The following is a 19475-nucleotide window of genomic DNA, read 5'->3' on the forward strand; positions in this document are numbered from 1 at the left end:
CTTGATCTGTGACCAGTTCTCTTGGATACCCGAACTTATAGGATATGTTTTCTCTTAAAACCTCAGCTACTTTTTCCTCTGTTGCTGCCTTGATTTATTTTGTCTCTACCCATTTTGTTAGATAATCGGTGCACACAATGATGTATTGCCTCTGTTTTGAAGAAGGGTTGATAGGACCCACAAAGTCCATGCCCCACTTCTCAAATGGCTCAAAGTTCAGTTGAAATTGCAAGGGAATCTCATCCTTTGGAGTAGGTTTCCCCATCCTTTGGCACCGATCACATTGGCTAGTATATCTCTTCACATCTTGATGAAGAGTGGGCCAATAGTAGCATGCCTGCAATATTTTGAAGGCAGTCTTCTTTGCTGCAAAATGACCTCCACAAGGCCCATCATGACAGGTCAGGAGAATGTAAATAACTCCGTCCTCCCTGACACATCTTCTCAAGATATGATCTAGGCCAAGTTTGAAGAGATTGCCCCCAATCCAGGTGAAAGGGGTGCTTTTCCTCATAATCTTGCTTTTCTCTTTTGAGGACAGGTATGGTGGGAACTGTGCTGAAACCAAGTAATTTGATCTGTCAGCAAACCATGGAGAGAGTACTAAGATAGAAAATAGGTGTTTATCAGGCATTTTATCATCCACCATTCCTTCTTCACCTACAGGCAAATTTAATCTAGACAAAAAGTCAGCAACAACATTTTCTTTACCATGCTTATCAACAATGGTTAAATCAAACTGCTGTAGTAAAAGCAACCATCTAATAATCCGAGCATTTACATCTGGTTTATTCATTAAATACCTAATTGTAGCATGATCAGTATGTACAAAAGTTTGATAGCCTGTGATGTAATTTTTGAATTTATTTAAGGAATGCACTACAGCTAGGAGTTCCTTCTCAGTTACTGTGTAGTTTAACTCTGCCTTTGTCAAATTTTTACTTATGGCATAAGGTGACTTTTCATCAATTTGTCCCAAGGCTGCTCCTATTGCTTTTTTTGAGGCTTCTATGTGAATGTGGAAAGGTAGGGCCCAATTTGGGCCTCTCAAAATTGGGGCAGTCACAAGTTTGCTTTTCAAGGTATCTAAGGTTTCTTGATAGTTTTCAGTCCATATGAACTCAACATCTTTTCCCAAAAGACCAAACAACAAACAACGGAGAGGATAACTTACTGAAAGTTTTAATGAATCTTCTATAATATCCAACTAAGCCTAGGAAACTTCAGACATCTCTCACCTTTTGAGGAGGTGGGACCCTTTGGATGATGGCAACTTTGTTGGGGTCCACCTGCAATCCTTGTCGAGATATTGCATGACCTAGCACGGTCCCTTCAGTCATAAAAAATTCACATCTTTCCAAAATGAGGGACAGGTTCATTTTAATACACTTGTCCAAAAATTTTCCTAAGTTAGATAAAGCTTCTTGAAAGTTAGAACCATGAGTAAAATCATCCATATATATTTCCACTGCATCATGAACCAGTTCAGAAAATATACTCAATACTGCTCTCTGGAAAGTGGCTAGATCGTTGCACAAACCAAAAGGAAGGACCCGATATGCAAAGGTACCCCAAGGACAAGTGAAAGTGGTCTTCGCTTGTTCTTCCTGGCTGATTTGAATCTGATTGTACCCACTAAACCCATCTAGGAAGGAGAAAAACCTTTTTCCCGCCAAACCATATAACACTTGATCTATGAAAGGCAAAGGAAAATGGTCCGTTTTAGTGTCCTTGTTCAGTTCCTAATAATCAACACAGATTCTCCACTTACCATTTTTCTTTGGCACTAGCACGAAAGGAAGACCCATTCACTGTCGGAGATGGGGTAGATGAATCCGGCATCAAGTAATTTTTGCAATTCTTCCTTAGCAATGTCTTTAAGGGTTGGATTCATCCTCCTTTGAGGTTTCTCGACTGGTTTTCAATCTTCCTTAATGTATATATGATGAGTACTTACTGAAGGGTGCACTCCCTTCATCTCCTTATAACTCCAAGTGAAGGAATCTAATTTTTTTCTCAATAAGCTGCAAAGTTCCTTCTCTTGGGAAGTGGATAGGGATGAGTTGATTTTCAAGGTTCTTTCTGGGCCGAACTCTATATTATTAACACGGAGAGAGGTCAGGTCGGCCACACAGAGATCAGTTAAGGGATTTTTTTGGGTTTCTTTCACTAGATCGTATAATGGAAAAATACCGGGGGGTGGATTCTGAATTAAATTTTCAATGATATCATCCTGATTTTGCAGTCCCCCCCCCCATGACAGTTTCTACTGCACACAGTGGTGTAGAATAGACTTCATCCTCATCATCCTCCTCCAACCAGAGAGGTAGATGATGTTCTAGCAAGGGTTGGGCAGGAGGGTATAGGATTAGCTGCTTGGACATATGCCCATCACATCCTCCACAATCCCTTTAGGGGTCATGGTGGAGCAGTCTGCTAGTTGCAGTACTATCATGGTCTTCCTCAAGGAGCCCTGGAGGTTGAGTTTGAGCATGGTGTGCTTTGTCATCACATTAATGGCAGCTCCCAGATCAATCAAGGTATGTGGGACCATGGTTCCATTGATGTCTACATCAACTACTGGGCTTCCAATGTCTAGATATTTTGGACATATTACCTGCCCAAACATCAGGTTGGATAGTTGTCCTATGACATTGGTGGTTGGGTCATCTCTCTTGCGCCTGCCTGGATGCCTCAAGCACTTCTCCTTGATCAACCTATTGTAGATAAGCACATCTTTCATGGCTTGGAGAAGTGGTATCTTTACACATAACTGTTTCAATTCTCCCAGAAGTACAGTTTCTTCCTGGGTGGGCTGTGTTGTCCCAAATAGTCTCTCCAGAAAGGGTGGAATTGCTTTCGATTCACTTTCCTCTTTGTCTTTCTCAACCTCCTAAGGGGGAGGTTGTATATCTGGGAGAACCTTCCTAGATCATAGGTTAATCTCCTAAATCTCCATAGCATAAGTGGGGCATGATGGTTCCCCACTATATACTTGTTTGGCCTGTCTGTTATTCAGGTTCGGGTTCGGCTGGGTAGGCATTAGGGGTTTCCTTGGTGGAGCAAGAGGCAATGGTTGTGGTTGAGTAGGTGTTGGAGGCAAAAGAGTGAGAGGAGAGTTGTAATAGGGCCTCCACCCTAATGAGATGCATTCCACTGAGGTTGTGGTTGAGCATAGGATTGAAATACATGAGCAACTGGTTGGGCATGCTATTGAGATGGATAGGACCAAGGAGGAGGTGTGGACCAGGAAGGATGAGCAGGAGGCCCTAAGAAGGTATGGAAGTGGCTTGGTTGGGGTTGTAGTATGTCTAAGATGTCCCTTGCATCCCCTGCTAGTATGGTCTAGGTCCATGCGGCCTCCTTTGGTTCATGAAATAAAGTGGTTCAGTGGCCTAGTATATAGCTTTAAGTCCAGGAAAGGAAGGGCACTTATCTGTAGAATGTTCATCTTCACAGACTAAACAAACCTCTATAGAGTTCAATGGACATTCATTCCTAAGCTGCCTCCTGGTGCACCTAGGACAAAAAATGGCCAAAGCCCTCTCTGCTTCCTCCTGTTTCCTTTTGATATGTAAGGTATCCATTTGCATGGCAAGAGTATGCAACATCTCACTCTTGAAGTATTCCAGCATGTTTCCAAATTCACCTTTGAGGGATGAGCTAGATGAGGAGGTAATGGCTATGGGTTGACTTCCCCTACCTCTTTTTCTGGTCCCCCTAGAATGGTTTCTAAAAACAAACATTATGTCTTCTTATGGTAGTTGGTAGATGTCTCACCCAGCCAGTAGATGGAGGGTATCTAGAAGGTCTTTTTGAATTCCCCTGAGCAGGACCAACTTCAGGGATTCGGGGTCAAGTGTGCACCTGGCCCTTCTATAACTGAGCTGGAACCTCTCTTCATAATCTTCCAAAGATTCATCACTTCCCATGGTCATTCGAAAGATTTCTTCCTTGGTGTCTTTTGACCTACACTTGTCTCAATATTTGTTATTAAAGGCCTGCTGCATCTGAGCCTAAGTTGTGATGCTATTGCCAGGTAACCGCATTAACCAGCGCAATGCTGCATCCTTGAGAGTAGAAGGAAATAATTTTTTCTCATCTTCTTCATAGTCATAGGTTCGACAGATAACAACAAACTCAAACAAAAAGGTGTCAGGATCTTCTATAGTCAACCATGGAAGTGAGGTAGGGTTGAAGGGCTTATGTTCATTTTAGTGTCCCCATTGGTCTCTCGTATCAGAAAGCTACCCTCTAATCTTTCTCCATTCCCCCTAGAATTTTTGTTTTCATCCATTGTCTCCGGAGGGATGTTTTCTCCTTCTTCTTCCCCTATAGGTTCTTCAAATATCTCTGGTTGTTCACCTAAAGGTTCTTCCTAATCACTACCACCGAAGAAGAGAGAAGGGTGGCTATGTGATGTGGTGGGGGTGTTGGGCAAGAATTTTCCTAAATTATCTCTATTCCTATGAGGCATGAAAATAAAGCTTTTGGTTGATTTTTGTTTTTTTTTTCTTCTACCTGCAAAACTGAAATTGGTTGAACAAATGAAATGCAACTAACTGAAATGAAATTGTAGAATTGAAAAGGAAAGAAAATGAGATGCAGAAAGGAAAGCAAGGAAATGACTAATCTACTTTTGCTAAAATGGAAATTGCATAATTGAATTGAAAGAAGGGAAATGACTAATCTACTTTTGCTGAAATGGAAATTGCAGAAATTGAAAAGGAAATGCAAAAACTGAAAGGAACAACTGCTCTACTTTTGTTGAAATAAACTACTTAGAAGAATGTTGCAATAGAAAATAGAAGAAAAGCAGTAATCACAAAATACACTGATGCTTCCTCGGCAACTGCGCCAAAAAGTGGTGAGCACCAGTATTGTAGCAACAATGCTACAACACTTGGGCTTCCTACTTTACTTTTATCAACCCGGTAGTTCGTAACAAACTTGGAAGTGATAATGCTATATGCACAAGTATTAGTTCTTACTGCAGGTTGTCACTTGGTCAGCTGGCACAAGATCACTAGGAGCTCAACCCAACTTCTATGAATTCCAGAAGAAGATTTATATGTGATGAAAGAAAGGAAATTTTACCCTACAGAGGCTACTCTACTTGTAGAAAGAGAAAGAAAACTTAAATGTGAAGTAAACCTAGCAAACCCTACCTAATTGACTAATCCTACTTTTGCAGAAAGAGAGATGAAAAACCATGAAATGAATGCCATTACCTACTTAGGAAGTAAAGAACGTCTACTCAAGATATTTCTAGAAGGAAATGAGAAACAAACATCTTTTTGGATTTTTATGTATTTTTAGGTGAAATTGTCATGCATGCAATTTATTTGTTTGTGGATATGGCAGCAATTAGGTGGCGATAGAGGGTGACTTTGGAGTATTCATATGTGTAAGAAGGTATGGATGGGTCCTAGGAGGTCCCAGGTGGCCTTCTGGAGGCTTTCCTACAATCGGACTTCAAAAAGATACCTATAGGAAAATCTACAGGAGGCTGCAAGGGATCTACAAGAGGTGTATAGGAGGTCTACAGGAGGATGCTGAGAGAAGTTTTAGAGGTTTTGAAGGTGGGAAAGTGGCTGGAAAGGGTATCTGAAGGCTAGGGTGATGTGTTAAGGTGTCTAGGGTTCATCAAGAAGGATCAGGAATGAGAAAGATAGTTGGACTTGTTGAAGGAAAGAGAGGAAAGTTCATGAGAAAAGTGCAGAAAACTAAGGCAGATTTGTGAGTGACTTTGGGTGACCTGTGGAACATAGATCAAAGAGGAATGGTGATGAATGATTGGCTAACTTATCGTGAGAAGAGGATTGCTGCAAGAGAATTAAAACTCACATCACGAGATTAAGCAAGCAAGGAAACTAGTTACATCAGAAAAAGAAAACTTTGCATCACGCTAGTCTAAATTCTGATCTAGGAAAGTAAATGTTGAAAACTAGTACATGGAAAGAAAGCAAGGAAGGAAATTTATTGCAAAGCTAGAAATGAGGAATTTTTAATAGATCTATAGCAAACTATTAACCTTCTAACAAACAACAACACCAGAAATCCTATGGAAAAGCAAAATCTGTATTTTTGTGGCAGCAAGAGGGTCTTGGCCTCAATTCATGGTCCCCGAGGGAGGAAAGGAGGTTGAGGCTCTATTGATGGCCTTTTTGTATCTTTTTCCTATCATTATTCAACCTGCTACAACAAACTGAAATGGAAACAACCTTTTAAATCACCAAAAGAAACCTATTCTTAACTAAGAAAGAAATCTATCTAACAGAAACTAATTCATAACCTGAAACAAAGCATATAAGTACAAACAAGAGGAGATTGGATGCTTGGATTGGGCCCTATCCCAAGAGCTTCAACCCTCTAAGTTAACTCAATGCTAGCTTGAACAATATCTCATATTCATTATCAAAATAATAATAGGATTACATGAAACTATCAACAAAAGTAAGATCGAAGTTGAGCAGAGCAAAGCTGGAACAAAAATTCAAAAATTTGACTAACTTGCAACAACCTAATGAGGCCCTAGGCCTCTCTACTTTTACAGCTAAAGCTCCCAATAGCTTCCTTAAAAATCAGGGAGGCTTGGCTCCCAAAACATGAGATAAACAAAAGTTATCCTCCACTTGCTCGGCTACCTCTTTGGTGCATTGATGTGGCTGCTTGTGCTCCGAGCTACATGATGGAGAATTCAAAGTGGGGAGTCATAAATGTGGGGGATACCCTCCTATAAATCCTCTTCCTTTTCTAATTCAAATTATTTCTACCAACTGTCCATTAAATCTTTGACTTTATCTCCAAAATTGACCACAAATCTGCATTAAACACACATTAGACTCCATGGCATAATGACCAACACAACTCACTCTATTAGCATAAATATAATCAAAAAACATGTAATAAACTAATGATAATGGTGGATTAAGCTAAGTAAGGAGGCAAAATGAGCCCATATAATTACCCATTTATGGGGCTCACCGTCAACCAGGAAAACCTGGATTTATTGTATTCGAAATCAATCTGATGTATTTGATACTTTCAAGAAATGGAAAGCTTTAGTTGAAAATGAGACAGGAAAAAGGTTTAAGTGTCTTAGATCAGACAATGGAGGTGAATATTGCAGCAAAGAGTTTGATAGGTATTGTTCAGAGAATGGAATTCATAGAGAGAAGACAATTCCAGCAACACCACAATAAAATGGCATGTCAGAAACGATGAACAAGACAATCATGGAGCGTGAAAGGTGCATGAGATTGCATGGAGGATTGCTTTTACAATTTTGGGCAGATGCTATAGATACTGTTGTTTATCTAATAAACAAAGGGCCTTCAAGTTCCTTGGATGGTGGTATTCCAGAGGAGGCATGGACAGATAAAATGGTAAACTACTCTTTTTTAAAGACTTTTGGTTGTGAAGCCTTTGTCCACATTAATAAAGAAAATAGATCAAAGCTTGAGGAAAAATCAAAGAAATGTACCTTTATTGGATATGGAATTAGTGATTTTGGTTATTGCTTTTATGATCATGAAAAACACAAAATCATTAGGAGCAAAGATGGCATATTCAATGAAATGGTTTTGTATAAGGATCAACTACAGGAAAAGAAACAGGAAAAAGAAAACAGAGAATATACAGTGCTTGACAAGATCACAAAAAAAGTGATGGTGCCTGAAAACCATAATGATCAACAACTAGAACAACAACCATAATAGCAAAAAGCACCTCAAACACCTAAAAGTGGTGTTAGAAGATCTACCAAGATAAGTAGACCCCCTGAACGATACTCTCCTTCATTATATTATGTATTGTTGACTGATTCTAGTGAACCAGAATGTTATGAAGAAGCAGTGCAAGTAGAAACCAGGAAGAAGTGGGAACAAGCCATGAAAGAAGAGATTGACTCCTTAGCACATAACCAGACTTGGGACTTAATCAGGTTGCCTGCAGGTAAAACAACATTGCAAAATAAATGGGTTTACAAGTTGAAGGAAGAAGATGGAGGTAGAAAAAGGTATAAATCTAGACTTGTGGTGAAAGGGTTTGCACAGAAAAAGGGTATAGAATTTGATGAAATATTTTCTCTTGTTATTAAAATGAATTCAATCAGAACTATTTTAAGTCTATTAGCAGTTGAAGGTTTTCATCTTGAGCAGTTAGATGTAAAGATAGCCTTTCTCCATGGGGATTTGGAGGAAGAGATATATATGTAGCAGCCAAAAGCATATGAGGTAAAAGGGAAGGAGAAACTAGTGTGCAGGTTGAAGAAGAGCTTGCATGGCTTAAAACAGGCTCCAAGGCAGTGGTATCTAAAATTTGATAGGTTTATGTCTGAACAAGGTTATACTAGATGTCACTTCAATCATTGTGTTTATCTCAAAAGGCAAAATGATGGCAACTATATTATATTGTTATTGTATGTAGATGACATGCTTGTTGCACATTATAACATGCAACAAATAAATGTGCTCAAAAGAAAATTGGTAAACTCATTTTAAATGAATGATTTGGGTGCTGCAAAAAAAATCCTTGGTATGAGAATAACTAGAGACAGGAAGAATCACAAATTAACATTGTCTAAAAGTGAGTACATATAAAAAGTGTTGAAAAGGTTTAATATGCAGAATGCAAGACCAGATAGTATACCTTTGGCTAGGCATTTCAAATTAAGGAAGGAGGAGCATCCCAAGACTCAGGAAGAAATGGCTCATATGTCTAAAGTTCCATATGTATCAGCAGTTCGAAGCTTAATGTATGCAATGGTCTGCACAAGGTTTGATATTACACATGCAGTGGGAGTTATAAGTAGGTACATGAAAAATGTAGGAAAAGAACATTGGATGGCGGTGAAGTGGATTCTCAAGTATTTGAGAGGCACCACAAATCAAGCATTATGCTTTGGTGGTTCAAACATTGCTTTACAGGGTTATGTTGATGCAGATATGGTAGGTGATAGAGATAATAGGAGGAGCAAAACAAGGTGTGTGTTTATTGTATAGGTGGAACAACTGTCAGTTGGGTCTCAAAACTGCAAAGTGTTGTTGCACTGTCAACAATAGTAGTAGAGTATGTTGCTGCTACAGAGGCTAGTAAAGAAATCATTTGGTTACAAAGGTTTCTAGATGAATTGGGTAAGAAGCAGGAGTTGGGCAGGTTATACACTGATAGCCAGAGTGCCATACATCTTGCAAAGAACTCTCCATTTCATTCCAAGACTAAGCATATACAGCTCAAGTACCATTTCCTATGGTCCGCGTTGGAAGATGGACAGTTGAAGCGGGAAAAGATACACACTAACTAGAATCTTGTAGATATGTTAACAAAAGTTATAACCAGGGAGAAACTCAGAATCTGCTCAGTTTCAATTGGTCTTCAAGTATGATGAAGAAGATGAGAAACAACTAGGTCCAAAGTGGATTCATTTTCCAGCAAATGAAGTAGCGGTGGAGTTGCTATAATCAGTCTCCAAGTGGGAGATTGTTGGGTGTGGAGCCTGATTATCTTATGTATTCAAAGGTATCACCGCATTGGACCCCAGTTTGAAATGGGATGGCAACGCTGCCCATCAAATATTCGTTGCAGGGGGGTCCAGGGGGGTTGGTTGTGACCTTTTAAGAGCCCCACCCTGGCAGGGGGATAGGGGGGCAGTTCCCTTAAAGCTAAGAATAGATGTAAAATTTCCTTGTAAAATGTTGTAATTTCGTAGTCAATCTGGGCCGTTCATTAGGTGGAGATCTGATGGTAGAACTTATGCTTAATTTAAGGTTTTTTGCCCTAGAAGGCAACCCGTCACTATATATGAGGGAATTGTATTATGTCTATGTAGATTTGTATTCTAAGTGAGGAAGAGAGAGGAGATTGTGGGCGAAGAGGGAATTACAACGGATATGTTGTAGGTTGTATCTCTTCATTTTGCTGGATAATATAAAAGGAATGGCTAGCTGTTTCTCCATGGATGTACCCCAAACTAGGTGAACCATATATATCTGTGTCTCTCTTATTTTATGAATTTTCTGTGTTTATATTTTTGCAATATTTACGTGTTCCTTTGCTCTGTAATATATAATTTTCTAACATAAAGACACCTACCAACCGAACTCGATCCTCTAGCGACCACAAAAGAAAAATGCTTGACCCTAACTCAGCTATGTTGACATAGCTAGGGCCCTACAATATATATGCATTTTCAAACCATAGAACATGAAAAATGCCTACGAATTAGACTCATCCCTATGACCACCACAAAACAAAAAAGGGACAAAAACTAACTCAAATATGTTCACATAGCGATGTCCTTTTGATATGGATGTGTTATAAAACAAAATAAATGAAAAACATGTTTGTGAACAAGACTTAAACTACAGACCACAAACTTGTGATGCCACTACCAAAAAATGGAGTAACACATATGTATGCACATCTGTTTATTGATTGAATATGAACGTATATTTTCCATGTTTTCTAGGTGCAAATAGATAGATACACACATACATACATGCATATGTGTGTGTGTGTGTGTGGGAGGGCCCTTATGGTGCTAAACCATGTCATCAACTATTATTTGAGTCGAGCAACTTTTGAAAAATTGTTGGCTTGAGGGGGCCTGACCCAGGTTTAGCGTTAATTAGCCAAACAAATCCCTACACTACTAGTCCTTTCAACATCAACCTGGGGAGTGCAGAACGAATTCTCACCTGAAGTAGTACGAAGGGATGCTGGAAGCAAGTTTCCACACCCTGAGATGGTTGTGATGTCATTTGATTTCTTCTATCCCTCCCTTCACGCAAGTGGTTTCGCTCTAGGGATTGCAAGACAAATCCTCTATTCTGGTCCTCAATACCTTCATGAAAGTATATGATCAACCTTCATGCAGCCCTAACCTATGGCTCAAATATTTTTGCGCTACTATGGTAGCATGCCGTGCAGATTTGTCAATTATCCTAAGTGATTTTCTTATCTTGTCAAATACTTAAAGTTATTACCATGTAAGTAGATATTCATAACTGCATTCAATTATTCAATGTAATTGCATTAGTTCATGCATCATATAAGCATAATAAAGGAAATTCATACATAATATATCCAAACCCATCAACAGAACAAAGACACAAAACTTGCAAAATAACTCCTTTTATTAACATCTCCCAAGTGTTACAGACTCTATCCACCCTGTGCACACAGGTGTAGGGTTTCGTGCACTCAGCTGTGAACTTCTACCCTAGGCCTCTGCACACTCAGCTGTAGAGCCTTTATCTACGCTATGACCCAAGACTTAGACTTCTTCTTCAGAGCTATCACTCTATTACATGATCTCCCATTCTATTGATTACTTGATGCCTAAACTACTTAGAGCTTAGCTCTTTTTATACAATCCCATAGTCCATGGACCATGGATTGGCCTCTTATAGCCGACTTTCCCTTAAAAAACTAAGGGCGGGCTACCCTTTTTGACAAATAACACCTTCACACTTTGCGAACACAAGATAAGAAGTATTTACAATTATATTAGAAAAATTGACTTAACATTGGTTTTTAGCCCCAAAACTGCTCTTGGGGGATCCCGCTCCCAATAGGCCCCCAACACAAACATTGTAACTCACCCTTGAGTCACTCAATAGGCACGAAGATCTTTTTGCAAAGCCCGTCCAGCTCAACACTGATGACCACAACATTGGCCATGCACTAAGCTATTGCCTGCTTCACATCTTCAATTGTCTTCTTGGTTACTATACTTACACTGTCAACCTGAATTTGTTGTTCCATCGCTTGCAGAGTCACAAGATTTCCTTCAATGTTTCCTGTGACTGCGTAAGCTTCCTCCAGTCAGGGCTTTAGTTGCGCCTTCAGCACTGCTTCCTTGTGCAGTGCTGCGTCCACCTATTCCTTCAGCTTCTTAGCTTCCTACAGCTTAGCTAACCTCAGTGTTAGTGTGAGAGTTCGTGCTATGGACTTAACTTCATCATAGCGTGTTGGAGTTTGCGTGCTTCCATCTCTAGCCTCTGAATATTTGGGTTCTCCTGCAAGCTAGTCAGGACCTCAAATGATTGTTCAAACAACTATGTGTACTCTGCTACTGCACTCTCCACCACCGCAACTGCTTCTATGACAATGGCCGCCCACTGTTCCTTTACCTCTGGTGGTGTTGAAGGTTGGGCCCTCAACTGGAGCTCTATAATTTGTAGGTTTAGGTACAACTAAACCCGTTCCATATCTATCCAATTGTTGAACAGCCTTGTGACCAATTTTTGGATGCAGACCTCGATTGGCTCCTCCTCTGGAATGGCCAACTATGGGACCATTTTGCATGCCTCCTCAACGACCTGTATGATCTTCTTGATCTGGATGGTCACCTTGGCCTTAAAGTCGATGGCAGCATTCCTCTATAGGGCGATATATTCATTGTTTATTCTCTATTCTCTAATCACCTACAGGGCACAATGTTCACGGGCCCTTAGCTCTACAATCTCTCCACCCTGCAAGAGGTGGAGTGCTTTACACAGAATCGCTGCCAAGTTCAATCCAACTCCCTTCAAGGCACTCACAACAGGCCTTTTAGCCTCATTTTTCGTGGTCAATGTTCCATCTAGCAGCACTATCGCACTAGAAGCATTTGCGCACAGCATATCAGAAGCCTTTGATGTGCCAATAGACAAGCTAGTGGAAAACATACCAACTTGCGACTCGCAAGTGTGAAACTCCTGCATCCCAGTCTGGATGGCCCGTAAGATGATCTACTATTGATTTTCAAGTTGATGTAGGGCCTCTACAGTGACATCTCTGACTGTGTCACCGATGTCATATAAGTTGTGCTTCATCAATGTTGTAGGGTCTAGCAAGGTCTTGCCTGCCTTGGATTTCTTTCTGAACCCTCCCTTCTCCAACTCTCTTGGGCACTTAATGTGGGTGGATGTCTCCTGAGCATCTGGGCCATGCTACTCTGTGTCCTCCTCTTCGGTCCCATGTGAAGGTGACCGTGCGCCTTTGTCATAGCCCCGCCCTGTGCCACCTGTTTGTTTTCCTTCCTGTTTTGCCTGGGCCTTCTCAGCGTTCTCCTTTCTCCTCTTTTCAACCAGTTGCACCATCTTTAGCTTGACCTCCTCCTTCTTCTTCTATGTGGCAGACTTTCTTCCACCTACCACCAATTTCGTGGTAGTGCACCACTCCTCTAGCCATTTATCAAGCATCGCATTGATGGCATCATCTGTGGCTAGGTACGGCAAATCATACAACTTCTCGTAGGTTCCTTTTCTGCCCTGATTGATATTCGATGGAAATCAACTTTAAACTCAACATAGCTCTGCAGGTTAGCATATAACATGGGCAATAATCGCGGCTTGTAATTGATAGCCATCCTAATATTCATTTCCATCAAGATCTAGAAGATCTTGTTGTCCCAAACTTGCTCTGTGGCATTGGTCACCCACAGCGAAGCGTACTTCGCTGATTCATTAAGGTCTGGCATGACCGAGAGGAATTGGCTCTCCTCTAGTAGCTCCCACACTACCAGCATGATCGATAACAAGAGCCACGTATAGTGGAAGGTCTTGATTTGCTCTTGTGGTTCACGATAGTTTGTTAGGAACTCTCCCAAAAGGTAGTCTAACCAATTATACTGGAATCCTTCCACGCACTGTTGTGCAAGCGTGGCAACAGGCCCTGGTACCTGATTGGCACGGGACTTCCGTATCATCTTCACTGCAAGGATCTATGTTGCCACCTTCACAATGGGGTCACAGATGCTGGAGATAGCACACCCACGTGGTTTCTTCACCAATTTGAACTTCTCTTTCATTAATTCTATGAGCGCCTACTCGCCACCCTTGTTGCCAAAGATCATAGCTAGATTTTTTCCTTTATATGGCAGGCATGTTATTTTGTGAATAGACATAGCATTGACGTGTATTAGCTCCTCCAGCAATAGACACCCATCATGCACCAAGCACAATAGCTGCTTGATGACCAAAACTATGATGGGGTTGCGGTTATAGTGCAGAACCCAGAGCAGGTTAGTAATCCTGCATTCTCTACTCCTCTTAGCCACTTTCACGGCTCCAATGTAGTCATCCTTGTATTCATGTCTATGATGTGGTGCATTAGCTATTCTATAGCTAGGTGCAAGAATTTATTGTGGTCCACCAAGACCCAGTCTTTGAGCTTCAATATCGGCGCCCGTGCCAAATGCGGACCATAAAAAGAGATTTCATCTTATAGCAGAGGGATTTGCATGGGAGTCTTACTTTCATCAATGTCCTTTGGGACCTTGCACTTAGGCTTGCGCAGAGGGACATACTCCAGAAACCTTGTAATAGGGTCCACACCCTAGGCTTCAACCTCCCCTATTTCCACTCGCACATCCTCATCATCCATGGGGATGTCTTCGATATCCTCCACTTTTTCTTCTAGGTTTATAACCTTGCCTTTCTCTTGGGTAGTGGGATTTGGTGGGTTTCTTCATCGTGACGCATGCATTGGTATGGCAGGTTCCTTTTTGTTCTTGTCTTTCATGGTCTCCTTGGTTTGGGTTAGCTTCGGTCTCGGTGTTCTCGAGGATTTAGGGACCTCTGCCAATACTTAAGCCACTTCTGGGGCAGCTACTTCAGCTCCCATATCAATTTCCTGCACATTCTCCTCTACTACCACTCCTTTGGTGTCTATAGCTTCTCCGCTTGTCGACATGACGCTATTTACTAGTTCTTGTGTCTCCTTTGATAATTGTTCTAACACCAAACTCACTACTAGATCTTGAAAGAATTCACAATTCATGTGCACCTGAGGGCGTAACAACTCAATTCTCAAAATGCCGTGTTTTTTGCTAGATAACCACTTGTAATTTAGAGGGAAATTTGAATTCAAATCTAACCGTTCCCCCCAAAATTGGTTCATTAATGCCGGATTGGTGGCATATTTTCAAGAATCTAAGCCATAAATTTCATCTTAAATGTCGGTCGCCCGCTCTATTTGGCCTCAGTACTGCCATCTTTTAATGAATGATGAATTTAACAGTCACTTTGCAGCTGACCTACACAATTTCTCCATGGGTAGTGCAGCTCCTTCTGCACTGTCGCGGACCCAGTGACACATCCTTGCTTCACACAATCTTCCAATTGTGCAACTCCCCAACTTGGGCAGTGTAGTTTATAGTCCCGCATCTCCTTTTAGCTGCCTCGAGCACTAAGACTGTGCTACTCTCATTTAGTCATATGGCTAGACCACTGGTGTATGGCTTCAAGAGACTGCCATTCACCTTTCCTGGGAAGGGTTCTCCATTTAATTTGACTAGTTGTATCATACCTCCATCGGTAATCTCCTTAATAACATAAGGCCCTAACTAGTGCATCCTGAATTTGCCTGGAAATTTATCAAACTTACTATCATATAACAAAACCATGTCATTTACAATGTACACAGCTTGTTGTGTCAACCATGCAATGCCTTTTCGTGCTGGTTGTGGACCTGATGATGAAATCAAGCCAACAATATTTCTTCTACAAGATCATCCATTTGTGCAAGCCTCTCGTCCAGGACTCCACGATCCTTCATACCTGTGAGTGCTACTATGTGTAGACTAGGCATGATGTATTCCATAGGCATTACCACTTCCACACCATAAACAAGCCTAAAAGTGGTTTGCCCAGTCAACTTATTGCATGTCGTTCGATAAGCCCATAGTACTGCAAGTATGCATAGGTCCAAATCACTTCGTTGAGCATTGCAAACCTATGTCAGTACTGCTCCCATCGATATACATGATGTGTTGACATGTACATGAAACTATTTCTTCGAGTCTGGGAAGACTACAATCGACGCGGTAACCATATTTTCTTTAAATATATCCAAGCTCTTCCTACAATCATCATTCCAGGAGAACGTGACATTTTTCTTCAACAATTTCTCCATAGATTGGTGATCTAGGCGTAGCTTTCAATAAACGTTTTGTAATATCCTGTAAGTCCCAAAGTAGCTCGCAGCTGTTTCACACTCCTTGGCACTTCCAAGTTCATTACCACTGTGATCTTCATGGGGTGTACCATTAGCCCTTGTCTACAAACCACATGCCTCAATAGGTTCCCAAATGGGACACAAAACAAACACTTCTTGAGATTGAGCGCAATCTGGGATCTTCGACAGGTATCCAGCATGAGGAGAAAGATTGAAACATGGCACTTAACCAGCCCAAATAGAGGCCAGTCATCAAGATATACCTCCAGGAACTTATGAATAAATTCCTTGAATACTACAACAACCACACGCAAGAATATCGCCAGCACATTCTTCAATCCAAACAGCATTACAGTGTATTGAAAACAACTCCACTCAGTTGCGAAGGTTGTCTTGCTCCTATCCTCCAACACGATTTTGATTTGGTGGTACCCAGAGAACCCATCAGTGATGGAATATGCTTCATGGCCACCTACATTTTCCAACACTTCATCAATGAATGGAGTTAGGAAAGGATCATGCACACAAGAATCATTCAGTTTTCTGAGATCCACGCATATCCTTATCTCATCCTTCTACTTCTTCTCTTGCACCACCATTAGGCTTACTCAATTAGATTCTTCCATAGGCTCAATGATGCCTGTTGTGAGAATCTTGTCTAGCTCTAAGCGAACCTTCTCCTTATATTTCAGATTGAGATGGTAAGGCCTTTTCTTAATTGGCTTTGTGTCGGGCATTAACGTGATCTTCATCATTCCTAGGTCCCCGATTATTCCTTTTGGATCCGTAAATTTGGTAGGGAATAAGTCTTGGTATTCACAGAGCAACTCAATGACCTTCTCCATCATTGCGTCATCCCAGTAGTCTCCAATCCTTGCAAATTTTAGTTCTTCCTCAGTACCAACATTTACTTGTTTTGTTTTCAACGATGCAGTTATATCAGGGTTCTCAATCTACAGTCCTTGAACCTCGTGGTGACCTTTCTCTTCTGGAATGTTAATCTTCCGTGGATCCTAGTCCTCTTCCTCAATAGTTACATTATAACACTCCAGCACGTGACTCAGCTGAGTAGCCTATTCAGGTCAAATCAGGTCTAAAGGACCCTGCGGTATCCTAAATATTGTTGCTTTCACTTCTAGTAGTGCTTCATCAATACTGTCAAACCCATCCTCAAAACTGAATTTCATCATGAATCCTTCAAGCAGGAGATCACATTCACTTGTCCCCTGGTGGAGCTCTCTTTCTATATACCAATTGATTGGCATAAAATCCAGGGTATGACAGAACAGGTGCACTCACTTAGGTTGGGGATTTTCTCCAAAAGCCTCGGTCCATTTGGCCAGATGCAAGCGCGGATCATTCTACCCATCATACTTGTCTGTTAGTCACATCTTAGGCTTCCCAAATTGTGTTCTCATCATCCTCCTATAGTCGTGCCAATGATCAATATTCCCTTGTGCATATCCCACCATCTTGCGAGCGTAGTGCCCAGTGCCCAGTCCAAGGCCTAGAAGCACTGCTTTTCTAGTACCTTCCTTTCAAATGCATCCATAAATATATCTACCTCATTCAAGCCAATAAGTAGGTATATTTCTTACATCTGACGACACATAGTGCAACGATCGGGTCATCATGTTGCAATTCAGCGTAGTTACTTCATGTAACCGATTCTGCCAGCATTTTGTTTCTTCATCAGAGTCTAAAGTGCAGGAACTCTCGCTATCCCATTTAATCCATCCATCCGTGGTGGGATTCACCCAATCTTGGTCTCGCACTGTTATCTTATAGATACAGTCCAGGTCGTCACCACTCTCATAATCACGGATAGGTTCAATATAGCGCGATCCTTTAGCAGGATCGAGGGGTACTATTATGCGCAGTGATTCTTCTCAAAGATCATATTTCATTTATTCATATTGATTACCGTGTTCATATCAGCAGCCCATTTAATTATAAGGATCACAGGATAGGGATTATTTTCATCCACTATCTCTATTACTTTAAAATCAGATAGCATGCTCGCTCCCTCAATATCCAAGGTCACCCCTACAGCTACCCCATGGGGATGATCTTCTATTGATTCACCATCCTTACATGAATCAGAGACCATTGCAACGTAGGTATCCTCATTCACTCTCAAGTCTACTTTGGCAGGACATTTTCATCTGACCCCATGTCTAAAATGACCTGATCCAATTCATACTCTCCTATCTGTGCGGTCAATCTCATCTCCCTTCCCATCCTTGTTTTATGCTTGCCAATCTTTTGTACTACACGCGGCTCACGTGGTGTGGTTCCAGAGCATCTATTGATGAGTTCTTGTAACCTATTTATAGCCTTACTGTCACGCAGTAACTTCTTACAGGTCTCTAGGAAAGTTGTGAGCATAGAGGGGTCCATCTCCTACTCAGCCTTATCCTTTCTTCCTGAGGTGGAGGCCTCAACGAAGATATTCTTAGCTTCCATGAAGGTTTCACATGCATGCTCTAAATCAAACTTAGCCTCCTTTGTCGAGGCTTTGTGAACCCATGTATTGTCTTCTAGTTGTTTCCCCTTGTCATCTCTTGTCGCGATTCCACTTCTAAGAACTGTATTTACGTTTAGATCTTCCACGTGTGGCTCAGACCTCATCATTTACAGGTTTTGAGTTAGTGGAGGTGGTAGCACTGCTTTGTCACATATCCTAGCTATCAGCATAGGACAATCTTACATTTCATGATCAAACAGTGTGCAATACTTACATGACGGATGCATTGGATTAGTTCAATCGTAGGCATAATGTGTCGGTCCTCTGCAATTGTAGCAAATCAACTGTCCTCGACCTATACCAGGTCCTCCTCTGCGTCAGCCTCTTCTGCGCCCCTGAAATCCTGTCTGTGCCACTCCTGCACTTTTGTCAAGGGGCTGTGTTTTGGCTTAAACCCTATAAGTAGGAGTTCTATCCATCATCAGTTCATAGCTCCTACAAGTACGTTCATCGTGCCCTACCAACCTACAAAAGTTGCAGAACAATTGTTGCAGTTTCTGTACAAACTTCTGTAGTAATTGACAGTTATATGTGGCATGTTTTCCAGCTACCTGATAGATAGCGCACCATAATGGAGGCCCCATGCTAGGTCCTTATTGAGCTTCTGGCCTTAAACGCATTGGTCCTCCTCCTACAATATAGTTTGCAAAGACGAGGCAATGGTCTTTGTCATGACCCTGACTCTTGCATTTCAAGCACCATACCTCCTCACGTACCTCTGGTTGAACCATCATGTCCTTTCTTAGGCTTTGCATCTCAAGGCACAGATTATTCAGCTGCGCATTGATCTGTTTAAGTCCTAGATTAGGATCTTGCATCAGAGTTTCATGTAGTCTCATGGAAATATCCAAGGCCTCTGTCCGAGTTGTTATCTTTTTTTGCAACATCGCACTCCTTAAGTGTGGTATTAGGGAAGCCACAAACGACTCGTAATGCTATCAATTTGTCAAATTCATGTTGGCTTCACAGATTTTACATTTCAGCCTCTGATCTAGTTCCCAAA

This window comes from Pinus tabuliformis, chromosome 5_2, assembly GCF_031772625.1.
Source record: "Pinus tabuliformis cultivar Carrire ecotype Pingquan chromosome 5_2, CPIR1, whole genome shotgun sequence".
Classification (NCBI taxonomy): Eukaryota; Viridiplantae; Streptophyta; class Pinopsida; order Pinales; family Pinaceae; genus Pinus; species Pinus tabuliformis.